This window comes from Pantherophis guttatus, chromosome 8 (assembly GCF_059756535.1).
Source record: "Pantherophis guttatus breed Tessera chromosome 8, ASM5975653v1, whole genome shotgun sequence".
Classification (NCBI taxonomy): Eukaryota; Metazoa; Chordata; class Lepidosauria; order Squamata; family Colubridae; genus Pantherophis; species Pantherophis guttatus.
Genome location: NC_142070.1, coordinates 66,976,113 through 66,990,845, shown reverse-complemented (window position 1 = coordinate 66,990,845; position 14,733 = coordinate 66,976,113). Strand labels below are relative to the sequence as shown.

At 37.5% G+C, this 14,733-nt stretch overlaps 1 protein-coding gene across 1 annotated transcript in view; it reads left to right on the top strand.

The window, feature by feature from the left end:
• The window catches only part of SPOCK3 (SPARC (osteonectin), cwcv and kazal like domains proteoglycan 3), a 151,706-nt gene that overhangs the window by 110,851 nt on the left and 26,122 nt on the right, over positions 1–14,733 (top strand). The gene's annotated exons all lie outside the window — the stretch shown is intronic.

Genomic DNA, 14,733 nt, shown 5'->3' with positions numbered 1-14,733 from the left:
TAACTAATGGATGAAAGGATAGCCCAGGCAAAATGAGTACAAGATTTAAGACTGTGCCTGCTTTATCTGGGCAAATCTAATCTCTCTTTCCTTCTCCCTCCCTCCCTTCCTATCTGAGACAGAGAGAGTGGGGGGAGAGGGAGAGAGAGAGATCTAAGTTGCAAGTTTTTTTCTTTAATATTTAATCTCAGAGTGGTTTTAATCAAATTGACTTCCTAAAAACCAAGCTTGTCAACCAGATAGAATCTATATTTAGAAATCTCTATATTTCTAACTTCCAGCTCAAATTGAATCAGAACTGATTCTTATACGCATAGCCATAATTATTAAAGATCCACTTAGCAATTCCTTCCTTTTTATGAATGCTTGGGATTTTTTTCCTTGTTTTTTTCTTTTTTCTTTTAATTTTCAGAGAGAGAACACATTTAATAATCATCCCTTGCCTTTGTAATTCTGTTGACTGTTTAATAAATCTTAACAGCTCTCATTATGGTAAGATGACATATTCTACAACCTAATGTTGTATTAACCTTTGCAATTAACTGCATTATGCTTGTCATTTTTAAAAAAGAAATGGTTACAGTTGAATAGCTACTATAATAATTTTCTGAATATAATGAAGATAAAAGTTTAACCTTAAAATTATGTACATTTTGTCCCATTTATTTTCTGAAATATTTTTTTCTGTAATAAGATGAGTGTCAGCAAAATACATGGATTTATTTTTGACACTTAGAAATTTTAAATGTTCATAGTACCCTTTGTTTTTGTACAAATGTATAATTATACATAGGGAGTTCCTAAGCCAAGTATTACGTCATATTTCTAAACTGTCAGGGAATAATTTTCTCACATTGAAAGCTATTCTAACCTATTTTTCCTGACCAGAGGGCCTTCAGATATATTTGAGTTCAACTCTTGCTAGTTTAATAGGGTGGATGCTGAATTTATTTATATTTATATGAGAAAAGTCCATCCAGTACATTTTAACAAGACAAATCTGAATCTAGTCATAATAACTTAGATAAAAATCTGTTTTTAATGGCAGAACTATTTTTTAATAAAGTAGCAACAGAACTTTTGATCTGTTTTCAATAGAAACTAATAGCCACTTCCCTGCCCCAATACTTGTCATAAAAATTTTTGCAAATGTGATTTAAAAAATAAGCCGTTAGAGTACTAACGTGTACATGTTAATGCTGTTTTTTCAGATGATAATTGCTAAAACCCAGAATTTGGGATCTAAAGAGAAAGAGTGAGAAAGTGTCTGTCTATACTGAGTTTTCTGTGTGTGCATTACGAGAGGCACTCTAATAAGGCTAGTTGAGTGATCTTGGGCCAATCACTTTTTCTCAGCTCTAGGAATCAGGCAATGGCAAATCACTTCTGAAAAATATTACCAAAAAACTTCAGATACTAGTCCCGTGATGGCGATCCTAGAGCACGTGTGCCAGAGGTGGCACACAGCACCCTCTTTGATGGCATGCGAGCCATCGCCCCAGTTCAGCTCTGCCGTGCATGCAGGTGCACCTCTCACCAGCCAGCTGGTCTTCAGGTCTCTGCGGCATATGCGGGAGGGCGGGGCATGTGCGTGAGGGCCACACATGTATGTGGGGGGTGGAGCATGTTCATGTGTAGAGGGAGGGATGCATGAGGGGGCATGTGTGCATGCACGGGGGTAGGATGCTTACGGGGGCACGCGTGCATTCGCAGGGCGGGTGCATGCATGGGGGCCACACACTCATTGCATTTTGGAGGTTCAGGCGCATATGTGCGCATGCTCTTTGGGGAGTCCAGAAAAGGTTAGCCATCACCGTACTAAGCAGTCCAACTGGTAAAAATGTAAGTGCATTTTATTAGATGTCCTTACTAACTTGCTCATAATTGGGAATTACGCCTATAAATCTGATGTCCTTAACTAGTTCTCCTTGTGTTAAATTCATGAAGGTCTTTATTAGAGAATGTTAGGGAAGCAGTTTTTATGCAAATTTCAAACTCAAATACAGGCACACACAGAAGAACATGGGCACACACAGAGAATTCTACAGAAAAATATTCAGTCCTCAAATTTTCTTCCATATCATGTGGAGCCAACTAACATATAAAGGGAATCAGAATGATAGATTAAACAAGGAGGCAATGTGTGCCGGGAATATATGCTTTGATGTTCAATGCAAACTCCTCTGCTATTTCTTAAAATGTCACACACAAGACATCTCAATTTCACAGTATACTTTTTATCATTTTGGCAAAATCCCAGCTTGCTGCAAATACTCTGGTCTGAATGAAGAGGTAGGAACAAAGTTTGGTGCTTGATTCATTTATTCTATAAACAATTTTCCTAGTGATTTGCCACTAGGAAAAATAATAATCCCAATCCTCCCCATTTATCTCTTTTCAATCAATCTATTAAAGAAAGAATGACTGGCACTTATATTAGTACTTCATTAAACTGACAAGCTAACTAAAAATGTCCGATACAAATCTCACAAATTTCATCACAGAGAAGAACTCACCATATTGATTCACCATGGCAAAGGAATTTCTGAAGAAGTTCAGAACTTCTGAAGTCATATATAGCAAAAGTTACAAAATAATTTTTGGCCTCCCAAACCCTCCACGCGTTGCGCTTTTGCCCTCCCCGGCCCCCAGGAGCACTCTGCAGGCCTCCCAAACCCTCTGTGCATCCCATTTTTTGTGAAAAACAGGCCCATTTTTAGTAAAAACGGGATGCGCAGAGAATTTGGGAGGCCTGCAGAGTGCTCCTGGGGGCTGGGGAGGGCAAAAACCAAACGTGTAGAGGACAAACACTATTTTTTTCTTCTTGTTTTCCTCTTCGAAATCTTGGTGCGTCTTATACTCTGGTGCATCTTATAGTCCGCAAAATACGGTGTGTGTGTGTGTGTACACACACATACATATATATGCACACACACACACACACACACACACACACACACATATATAACATATAAGAATTTTCTAATAGCTTACAAAATATTATGCCTAATATTCATATTTAAAACAAAGTAATAAAAATTATAATAAAAATAAAAATTGAAATTGTATTACAGAAATAGAGAACAGTTATTTTAATGCAGACTATATTAGTTTGCTTTAAATTACAGTTTCAACATTCCATATCCATCTTTTATGATATTAGCAATCATATCCTTGGTCACAGTACATGTTAACAATTTCTTATTAATAGTAACTGCCTTGTACTTCACTTTCAGCATTTCATATCCATTTTTTAAAATTACATTAATGCTCACATTGTTGGCAATAGTAGATGTTAAAAAATTCTTATTTCTGTTAACATCTAGTAACTGCCTTGCTCTTCACTTGTTTTATTATTTTAATTAGTACTTTTATTGCCTTTTTAATTCTTACCTTAGGTACTTTTATTAATGAGCATTACTCTATTTTTATTTTAAATACTGTCTATGAACAAAGTGATGTTAACACTACAAATTAAATTGCTTATGCAAAAATGTTTAGTTATATTAATTTTTCATTTGTAAATTATAATATATTATTTCCTTGAAGTTTGATGTTATTTCTTTCATTTGTCAAAACAAAAAGAGCTAAAATCAAATCAAGCTAAAAATCATAATGGATTCCATGAGAGAAGTACTATCAAGTTCAGATATTATACAAATATAGATTTGGTTTATTAAGGCATTTGTATGTATAACTAAGCTAAATGAATGAATGTATAAACCTGTTAGAAAATGCAGTTATGATTGCATTGTGCCCTCTCCCTTCCCCAGACTGTATTATCCAAAACACAAATAAAGTAGAATCATGATTCCTGCTGACTATTACACTTAGACATGAATGGTCATTATTGACCATAAAAGCTGGAGCTGAAGCTGAAGTTCAACAACATCTGGAGAACAAAGGTTTACAATCCATGCTCTAGTCTTCCTGATTATTTCAACCAACTAGGAACCACGTAAATAATATGATTATATTAATGTGATAAGTAGCCAGGTTAAGCAGGCAAACCAAGCTTTATGCACTGTTCATTTTGGTGACTTTTAACCACCTAAGTGAGTTTTGGTATCAGGTTTAGCAGGAGGGGAGAAACTATGAGTCCTCTTTGCAAACAGTTGTTTGTGTGTCTGCCTTATATATACCAGAATCCTATAAAACTCCAAATAGTTGACAGTATTATATGTACATATAATGTGTTATAAACAGAGGTGGGCGTCACATATTGTAACAACCAGTTTGTCCACGATCGAAAATGAGTGTGCGCCTTCCATGCATGCACACAGCATCAAAAAAACGGCGATTATATAGGACGGATAGCGCCTGGGTGGGCGGCCGCAGCCGCTGGTTGGAACTACTGTTTCACCCAAACCGGTCCGAACCGGCAGCAGCACACCTCTGGTTATAAAAGAATAAAATACTACACACATATATATATATAAATAATGAATTTGTTGCTTGGGTTTCACCTTATTCATCAAAACTAATCAGTTGTTTTCTGTTCCAGTTTAGAATGAGTTCTGAGCCGATTACAAAATTAAGTTTAAAATTATTAAAACTATTCTGGTTTAATTGCAATTAATATGTTTGCTTTAATTCTATATATTTGTAACTCTTGTTATATTTGGAAATGTTGTCAAATCAGTGATACCTTTTTACTGTCTGTTCTTAAAATTTTAATCCTACCCCTTTGTTTTAGCAAGTGTGTTTTCTTATGGGAACATCCAATCTAAAAAAGACTTTCAGCATGGTAAGCCTAGCTGGTTCAAAATTACAATAAAATGTAACAAACTAAGTCAGCATTCTCTGCATTTTCACTGGTCATGAGCAGAACCCATGCTTGCTATATTTAAAGTAACAATCAGAATGAAGGATAAAAGAATGGATCCCTGGCACTTTGAGCACTCAATTTCAAAACAAATCTGAACTAAACTTGCAAAAGTTTTCCATCTGGGAACAATCCTTGTTATCCACTTTCTTCCTTAATTTCAGCAGCCTAAATGGGAAAAATATAATAGTAGTGTTGGTATTACTAAACAATACAAACCATTTACTGAGAATCACCCAAAAACCAGCTCAGAAATCTCAGTTTCCATATTGATATAGGCCATGTTATTGCCTTAAAATAGTCCAGTGGTCCATATGTAACTTGAGAGTGTGTTGAACAAAGCACATTATATCCAAGTGTGAGAGTTGAAATCCAATGTATAGAAGTAGTTATTCTTCATTTATTTTACTGTTTGTTGATCTTTCTCCCTCTACAAGAAGGAAGAAGGGGAGAAATAAGAGAAAAATTATTCTTTTTTTAAAAAGGCATATCAAATGCAAAGTCCTAGCTTTGTGGAAGCTCTTTTTGGAAAACAACACTTCCCTATATATGAAAGTTAGAATTCTAAATATGGTAAATTGGTTATTTCTCCCTTTTGTAAGATCCTGGTGGTAGGGATGGGAGTGAGTAAATATGTATTTTCTTCTTGGTCCTGGAGTTATTTAACAGAACCCCCACTAAGATTAGCTTGTTGAACTTCCAGAAACATTCTGATGAAAGTTTATTCAATTGCATTTTTAGTTTTATTTAAATTAGAATTCTTTAGTGGCCAAGTGTGATTGGACACACAAGGAATTTGTCTCTAGTGCATAAACTCTGTTTAACATACAAGGAACAAGTAATTAATCATGATCATAGCCACAATACAATCATCATAAATCATAAGATACAACAGTAATAGTCATAACACACTAAATAAAAGCAATCAACATAAATCATAAGATACAGACAACAAAGTGATAGTCACAAGATGCTAAAGGAATAGGTAATAGGAAAGATGAGAAGGATAATAGTAATACAGATCTACTACATGGTTTGATATCCTAGGGCAGTGATGGCTAACCTTTTCCAGACTGAGTGCCCAAAGCAAGCAAGCACCCCCGAACACCCAAAGTTCAATGTGTGCACTCCCCCCTGCGTGCCCCCGTCCCCATGCAGGCGTGCTCGCCCACACATGCATCTGTGGACTTCCCGCACACGCCCCGCCCCCCGCGCATGCGTGGCTAAAAACTGAGAAACATCTGGCTGGTGGGAGGCGCGCACGCATGCACAACAGAGCTGAACTGGGACGACGGCTCGCACTGCGCCATCAGAAGGCGCTGTGTGCCACCTCTGGCACAAGTGCCATAGGTTCGCCATCACGGCCCTATAATGTCATCTTGAGTGAAGAAGTTGAAACATTTATGTCCAGGATGTGAGGTATTTAGGTATTCAGTCCTCAATGGAAGGCAGGCTGGTTGCAATTGTTCTTTTCTGCAGTCCTAACTATCTGTTGAAGTCTGTGCTTGTCCTGTTTGTTGTGCCAAACCAGACAGTTACAGAGGTACAAATGACAGACTCAATAATCCCCACTAAAATTAGATTAGCATGTTGAACTTCCAGAAACATTATGATGGAATTTTATATTGTATTTGAATGATATAATACCTTATTTATTTTAGTTCAAATTAATTTACTTTCTACATTACTCTGGTTTACTAACTGTACCTTGCCAAGCATCTGATATTACAGATTTATTGCAGTGATGCATGAATGTTTGTGTGTATGTATGGATGAAATATGGGAGAAATAGTTCAAGTTGTTATAGGAATCCAGGGATAGGAATACTGCTTTAGGAGCTTTTGGTACTCCTTGTCTGTCCGCTAGAGTGATGACCTATTTAATTTTAAAAGAAAATGGGAAAAATGGATTTATATATCTACTTTCTTTGCCAGGAAATAAAATATTTACTTCCCCAGAAATTAAAAATGCTGTCATTCCTAGTAAAATTTATCCTTACAGAATTTAGAAAGGCATCTTCCGTAGCCCGTCGTTCATTTTACTATCTGCCACTCTGTCACTTTATTTCTACAAGCAATCTAATTTCAGATGCAACTGAGAAACTGCATACACCCTTAACAAAACCCAAGCCATATAAAGCTTAGAAACAGAAAGGAAATAGAATTTTTATGTGGTTTGGTCTTTTGAGGTAGCTGAAGTAGACAGCTTGAGAGACCTTCAAAGGATTGATCTGAGGACATATTTTTCAATAACTTTTTTCCTTTTTTTTTAAACTGAGAAGCAGTTGTATTTGAAAGAATTTATATGCTAATTTAACAAGGACACTGTTAACCCGCATTGCCATTTCTTTGAAAGAAAGGAGATAGAAAAAGTGCTTTCATTTTAACTGAAAAATGTTATATTTATCAGAATTTATTGAATCCCAATAATGTTGTTATTTGCACTTTAAACCTAATTCCACTAAGATTTTTTTCCCCCCTTCCAACAGAGGCCAAATACAGTAGTCCTTGACTTTCAACAGTTCATTTATTGACCATTCAAAATTACAATGGCACTGAAAAAAGTGACTTATGACCATTTTTCACACTTATGACCAAATAAGCAATCCATGAAAACCTTTGGCTACCATCAGTGTTCTTGGGCTTAGACCGGGCATGTCAAACTCGCGGCATCATGTTGTTGTCATGTGAAGTATTGTGACTTTTCGCCAAACCATGGGTGGGCGTGGCCAGTGCATGACACATCTGGCCTGCAGGCCGTGAGTTTGTCACCCCTGGCTTAGACAATCTTGTTTTCAGTCCACCTATGTTGTTGATGCCTTTGACGCAGTGGTGGAATTCAAATTTTTTTACTACCGGTTCAATCGGCATGGCTTGGTGGGCATGGTGTGGCTTGATGGGCATAGCAGGGGAAGGATATGGCAAAATCCCCATTCCCTCCCGACTCCTGGGGTAAGGATACTGCAAAATCCCCATTCCCTCCCCACTCCTGGGGTAAGGATACTGCAAAATCTCCATTCCCACCCCACTCTGGGGCCAGCCAGAGGTAGTATTTGCCGGTTCTCCGAACTACTCAAAATTTCTGCTATTTGTTCTCCAGAATCTGTCAGAACCTGCTGGATTTCACCCCTGCTTTGATGCTGTTTGCAGCCACCATAACATTTGCTGTCTAGCATAAAACTTAGGCTGTTTGTAAAAATTCAGTGAATTTTTCAGTGTCACAGGAACATGGAACTGTCACTTTGAAATAAAAACTCAAAACTTGACAATTGCAAGGTTTTATTGACTGTTGCAATTTTATTAAAATACTGGAGCTGCCTGTTCTTTATCCTGGAAGCTTTTAAAAATAAAAGCAGTACTAGCACCTGAGTTTCAATTTTCCTCCCTAGACAAGACCTACCAATGATTTTTGACTTAGGGAATTAGAGTTCTCCAGTTACTGAGCTTCTGCAACAAACAGATGTTTAAAAGGGCACTGCCAATATCAAGTCCTTAACCTCCAGCCTCACTCAAGAGACCCTCAAGCTTCTTTCTGCCTGTTACAGAAGCAGAGTTTCCTCACTGGCAGCTGTATTTGCTGTGAATCATTAATCTCCCTCAGCATTGAAAAAGCCTTCGCCTAAGAGCCCAGCAGTTAATGGTAAATCAGGTTTGATTCTCACCACTTTGGTAGCACCTCTTTCCTCTTCTGACCAAGCTATAGCAGAGATACTTTGGAGGTTATCCATCATGATAAAGAAACAGCTTTTAGGAATCAATGCAACATTGATTTCTGAAAGTTGGGGAGTAGAGGTCCTGTCTCTACTTCCCAATCAACAGTAACAGAGTTGGAAGGGACCTTGGAGGTTATCTAGTCCAACCCCCTGCTCACACAGGAGACCTATACTAGGGATTCGAACTGCCGACCTTTCTGATCGAAAAGCTCAGCGTCTTAGCCACTGAGCCACCCAGGGAGTCTTGAGTTCGGAGTCTTGAGACAGCAGCATTTCAAAAGGAACCTTATTTGAAAGGGAGTGATTGCAAGACAAAATCAAAGCAGGGTCTGAGTTTGCCCCCAACCAGGCAATTCTGTTTGGATAAAGTGGTTAAAAACCCCTCCTCTCAGTTTGATGTTGAATGAGCCAATCCACAGGTGCAAAGATGTTGTGGAAACAGTCGGCCGGAAAAAGAGATAAGGATTCATTCCCATAAGTTTCTTCTGCGAGGCTTCCAAACTGAAAGAAAACAGATGGCCCTTTCCCAGGGGTGAAATCCAAATTTTTTCCCTATCGGTTCTGTGGGCATAGCTTGGTGGGCGTGGCAGGGGAAAGATACTGCAAAATCCCCATTCCCACCCAACTCCAGGGGAAGGATACTGCAAAATTTCCATTCCCTCCCCTCCTGGGGGAAGGATATTGCAAAATCTCCATTCCCACCCCCCTGGGGGCCAGCCAGAGTGGTATTTGCTGGTTCTTAGGAGCCTGGTGGTGCAGTGGACTAAGCTACTGTTAAAGTAGTATTTAGCTGCCAGCTGCCTGCAATTACTGCAAGTTCAATTCTCACCAGGCTCAAGGTTGACTCAGCCTTCCATCCTTCTGAGGTAGGTAAAATGAGGACCCGGTTTGTGGGGGCAATAAGCTGACTTTGTATAAAATAGAACACCGCTTGGGGGGGGGGCAAAAGCCCTACTAAACAGGTATATACAAAAGTATGAAGGCTATTGCTTAAAAGCATTGTAAGCCGCCCTGAGTCTCCAGAGAAGGGCGGCATATAAATCAAAATAATAAATAATAAATTCTCCGAACTACTCAAAATGCTGGATTTCACCCCTGCCCTCCCCCCTTGTTCACCCCCCAAGGTAAATCAAAGCACAGGGCAGAATAGGTGACAGGGTAAAAGTTATAAACTAGGGAATTACAGGATACGTAGGGAAACAGGACAAGAGCAATAAGTGAGTAAAAGGATCTGGGGTACCCTCCCCACTTGAATGGCAGTATCACGATAGGGATCTGACAGTTGCTTTGGGCAATATGGTTTATTCCAATAAGTGATAGTCACATATTTCATTTGGTGCAGTCAGCCACATTCCATATTGTATTGTGATTTTACAATGACAAAATAGTCAGCCGCATATCCTAAGTGTTTGTTCTAATCTGTCCTGCTTTGAAGTATGACACCAAAGAATCTTGCCAGATTCTGACATCAGTGCTACCTATTTTGTAATTCTGGATAACTTAAAATTGTATTTATAGATACAACATTTTTCCCCACATAATCTGCATGTCACTTGCATTAATAGTTTGCAATACAGGCTGAAAAGTGTGTCCCGTACCAGTGAACCAGGAAGGCCTGAGGCTCAATAGTTTCAGAAGATTTCATTCCGTTCATTTCACATTGCAAATGATCCTATTTGCATATCATCAGCTGTTTTTCAAGGAAAAGATTGTTCATTTCTTTAATAGTAGAAATATGAAACAACTTGTTTTTCAACATGCTATCCAGATTAGCAGCAGATAAATAGGATCTACAACTTAGCATAGTAAAGATATGTCATAAATGATAACCTTTTCCAATAAATTAGAACAATTAGATAGTGGAACAACTTGCCTCTAGAAGTTGTAAATGTTCCAACACTGGAAATTTTTAAAAAGAGATTGGATAACCATTTGTCGGAAGTTGGCAAACGGGCTGTTTCTGGCCTCTGGAGGGCCTCCGGTGGGGTGGGGAAGGCTGTTTTCACCCTCCCCAGACTCCTAGAGAGGCTCTGGAGCCAGGTGAGAGAGAAAAACAGGCCTACCGGGCCATCGCGTGCCAAGAGCGGGGGAGGGGGGACGCGTGTGCATGTGTGGGGATGGGGTGCATAGAATTATGAATGTACACTCACACACGTGTGCAACCCACCCTCACCCGCCATCCTGGCACGCAATGGCAAAAAGGTTAGCCATCACTGATATAGGGTTTTTTGCCTAAGTATGGGGTTGGACTAGAAGACCTCCAAGGTCCCTTCCAACTCTGTTATTCTGTTCCATTCCATGCCAAATCATACTTTTGCTGCTGTTTCTGTTTGAGTAATCAATCCTGTGTCGATCTTTGAAGTATTTGCAGTATTCAGTTATATGTATGATTATTAAAAAGTTTTTCTATAAATAGTGGCAGTCATACTGAAAGTCATATATAAGATCAATGCTATTACAGTAGGCTATTTTTTTTACTGTTTATTATTCAGCTGAAGCATACACATATAACAAATTTGGGGTCTTTTAGAGATTTGGGAAGTGATGTTGAGAGATGTAGTGTTTGTTATTATAATTATATCATTATTTCATTTTATTATAATATACTTATAATAAACTTCTAAAATTACTAACTGCTAATCTATACTGCTATACTGAAATAAATTTCAGAAGTATCACATATTCCCTTTGGTTTCTCTATAATATATAGATTTGAGGGATCCAAGTTAGAAATGTTACATATCTATTTCTGTAATCAAGTTGTTTAACTTGTCAGGGTAACATAAAAATATACAGTATGATTAGCATAATATATAACGTTCCACAGTGAATATTCCTTCCTGTTCTTTGGGGATATCTTCAGTAGTAATGCATTTCTGATGTTACATGAACAGTTGAAACAATTTTTCTTTAAGCATCAGTTATTGACAGATTATTTTCTGACTTTCTTCAACGAAGTCCTAATGTTGTTGTAATCAACAATTCAATCAGTCTCAGTTTCATGAATTTTGTAAACAGTACAGATTAGCAATACAGATATTAGGGAAAATACATGATGTTAATGTCAGCGTTCCTACCAATGCCCTAATTAAATCATGAGCCTCGAGCCAAGTTTCAAAATAAATCCAGTTATTCATTAGGAGCTTCATGTAGGCACGTTCCAAGTGAAGCCAACTCTGACCTCACTTAATTTACGTCCCAGCTCTGTGGATGCTTTGTGAGTTGACAGTTAGTCTAAGATACAAGTGATAAATGAAACACAGAGATGATGATTTGACAGTTCTTTTCAGCTAAAAGTAATGCAGCTGATAATTACAGCCACTTCAATCAAATAACATTATTTTATTAATAATAATAATACATAATATGGCTGTATAGATTGTTTCGTGTCCACTTTAAAAAAAGTCCTTGTAGATGTGACACTAATATAGCCTTTAAAAATATCTCAATGGGCAATATTATAAATTGTTGCAAAATGTGTTTGCAGTACGATAGCTTTACTGACAATAATAATTTTGTTTGAAAGTGAAGCTATAATTCACATAATATAGAGTACATGGTCTTCCTGATAGGACATTCCATAATACTATAAGAACTGGTTTATGTATATATGGAGTCAAAAGTTAAGAATTGGTATCTTCATATTCACTGTGTATAAAGTTTTGATTATTCGTCATGGTGAAAATTAATTTAATAATTTTCCCCTACTGATTTCCTATCAGCTGTGTTACCAGATATAAATGCCAGTTTATGGAATGGGAAAGAATCTATATATGGTTGTTGAATATTAATGCAAGATATAAAAGCACAAACAATCATTTTATTAAAACTATATTAGCAATAAAATCCATGTTATGTTTCTATTCAAGATGATTCTTTAGTTTTCCTAATGCAAATAATTATAGTTAAAGGACATATAGATTAAGTGCACGGAATGATTTTGAGTCTTCTACCAATGTTTTATAAGCAATTTTTTTTCCCCCTGCAAGTCAGTCTTGACTTCTGGGAATTGCCTAGAGTAGTCCTTCTATTTTTTGGCAAAATTTTCAGCAGAAGTTTGCCATTGCTTTCTTCCTGGGGCTGAGATATAGTGATTGATCCAAAGTCACCTAACTAGCTTTGTGCTTAAAGTAAGACTAGAACTCACAATCTCCCAGTTTCTAGCCTGGTGCCATAGCCATTTCACCAAATTGGCCCTCTTGCATAGTAGTCTTCCAAAATTGTCTATAGAATATGTACTGATAAGACCATATATAAACTGGGACCACTCCACCCTCTGTGACAATGTAGGTGATCAGACCAAAAATAATATGATTCACATAGACACATACATCATAGAGGTACAGACAACCCACCCTCCCCTACACACACACACACACAATGATGAGCAAAGCATGCTATTTAAATGTTTTGCTTTTCATTTAGGTGACTGCCAGCATTTTACAAGAAACAGAGAAGAATCCTAGGCAGTGGTTGGATTCTGCTGGTTCTAGGGGGTTCGGCCTAACCGTTTGTTAAATTGCTGGCTCGCCACGCCCCTTGCCCCGCCTCTCCGCACCACTATTTATTGCCAATAAATAGTGGTGGGCGAGGGGTGGGCGAGCCAGCAATTTAACAAACGGTTCGGTGTTTTTTTGTAATTTTATTGGCCCGCGGAGCTTCAGCATAGGCTAATTAGCCCTTGATTAGATCGGCTTCCGACTCTCAGCTGTTTTGCTTAGGGCTCTGCTGCTTGCTGGAGCAGATTTTTTTCCCCCTAGCTATGCTGAAAAACGAAACTGAAAGTAAAGCAGGCTGTTGGCTTTGCTGTTGCTGCAACGTTGGAAAATTAGGCAGGCAGATTTCTTTTCTTTTTCCTCACCAAAAAAGGTAGGTGCAAACAATGGGAAATTTAAGGAAAAAGAGGAGAGTTCAAGATTTTAAAACACAAAAGAAAAAAAGCTCTATTTAACTAGGGAATTGTAATAATTGAGATACTATTAATTGTATATTGTGTTGAAAGCAGAAATGGTTAAGTTGTGGTTTGGAGGAATATATGGGGGAAATTATTTGGTTTATTATTATTGGTAAATATAATTAATTGACTTGTAAGAAATTGGATTGCATAGAAATAATTGGAATATTCATATTCATATTGATTAATATACAAAAAAGATAGTTATATAACTAATTGATTTATACTAAAATGTTGAATTTATGTTAAACAACTGTAATATTACATAATTAACCAATATGAGGATGGATATAAAAATAGATGACAATGGGAAGGGGTATAATATAGAATAGAAGGGAAAAATTGAATTTGATTAAGATTAGAGATGAGGATGAAGGGTAATATTGGTTTTTTTAAAAAATAGATGAGGAATAAATATGGCAAAAAGGAAATATAGAAATTGTAAATTTAATTGAAATGACTAAACACTGTTTAAATTTGTGAACCGGCCAAAAACTCTGTTCAAAGAAAATACATTGTATGTTTGTATGTGTGTTTCTAATTATTGTTATTTATTCATATTTGTTCTCTTTTATTCTTTAAAGTTTAACAATTCATTCTTTATCTTAATATCTTTATATTTGTTTGGGGTTGGCTTTCTTCCCTTTCATCTTTTTTTATTGTACAGCAATCTTTCTCCTCAAACCTACCACCTCTCTCTTTTCTTTCCTTCTTACTTTCTCTTCCTCCCCCTCTTCTTCTCCTCCCTACTTCCTCTTCCTTTCTCCTTCTCCTCCTCTCTCCCTTCCTCTCTTACCCTCACTCCTACTCTAATTTCCCTTCCCTTCCTTCATCCCTCTCTATTGCTGTATTCTTTTATGCATATGGACTACTCAGAGGGCTGAAAAAGTTATTTCTGACTGGTCCTCGCACTTTTGACCAGTCCTCGAACTTACAACTGTCCTCACATTTTACGTTTTTCGCCCTATCTTGTCACCATGGTGAAGAGAAGCAGTTGTGAAATGAGTGACACGGTTGTTAAGAATGCTACAATGGGCATAAATGATGACCAGTCATAAGTGCGAAGACTGGTCAAAAGTGCGAGGACCTGTCAGAAATCACTGTTTTCAGCCCTCTGGGTAGTCCTTTTGTGCATATGGACTACTCAGAGGGCTGAAAAAGTTATTTCTGACTGGTCCTCGCACTTTTGACCAGTCCTCGAACTTACAACTGTCCTCACATTTTACGTTTTTTGCCCTATCT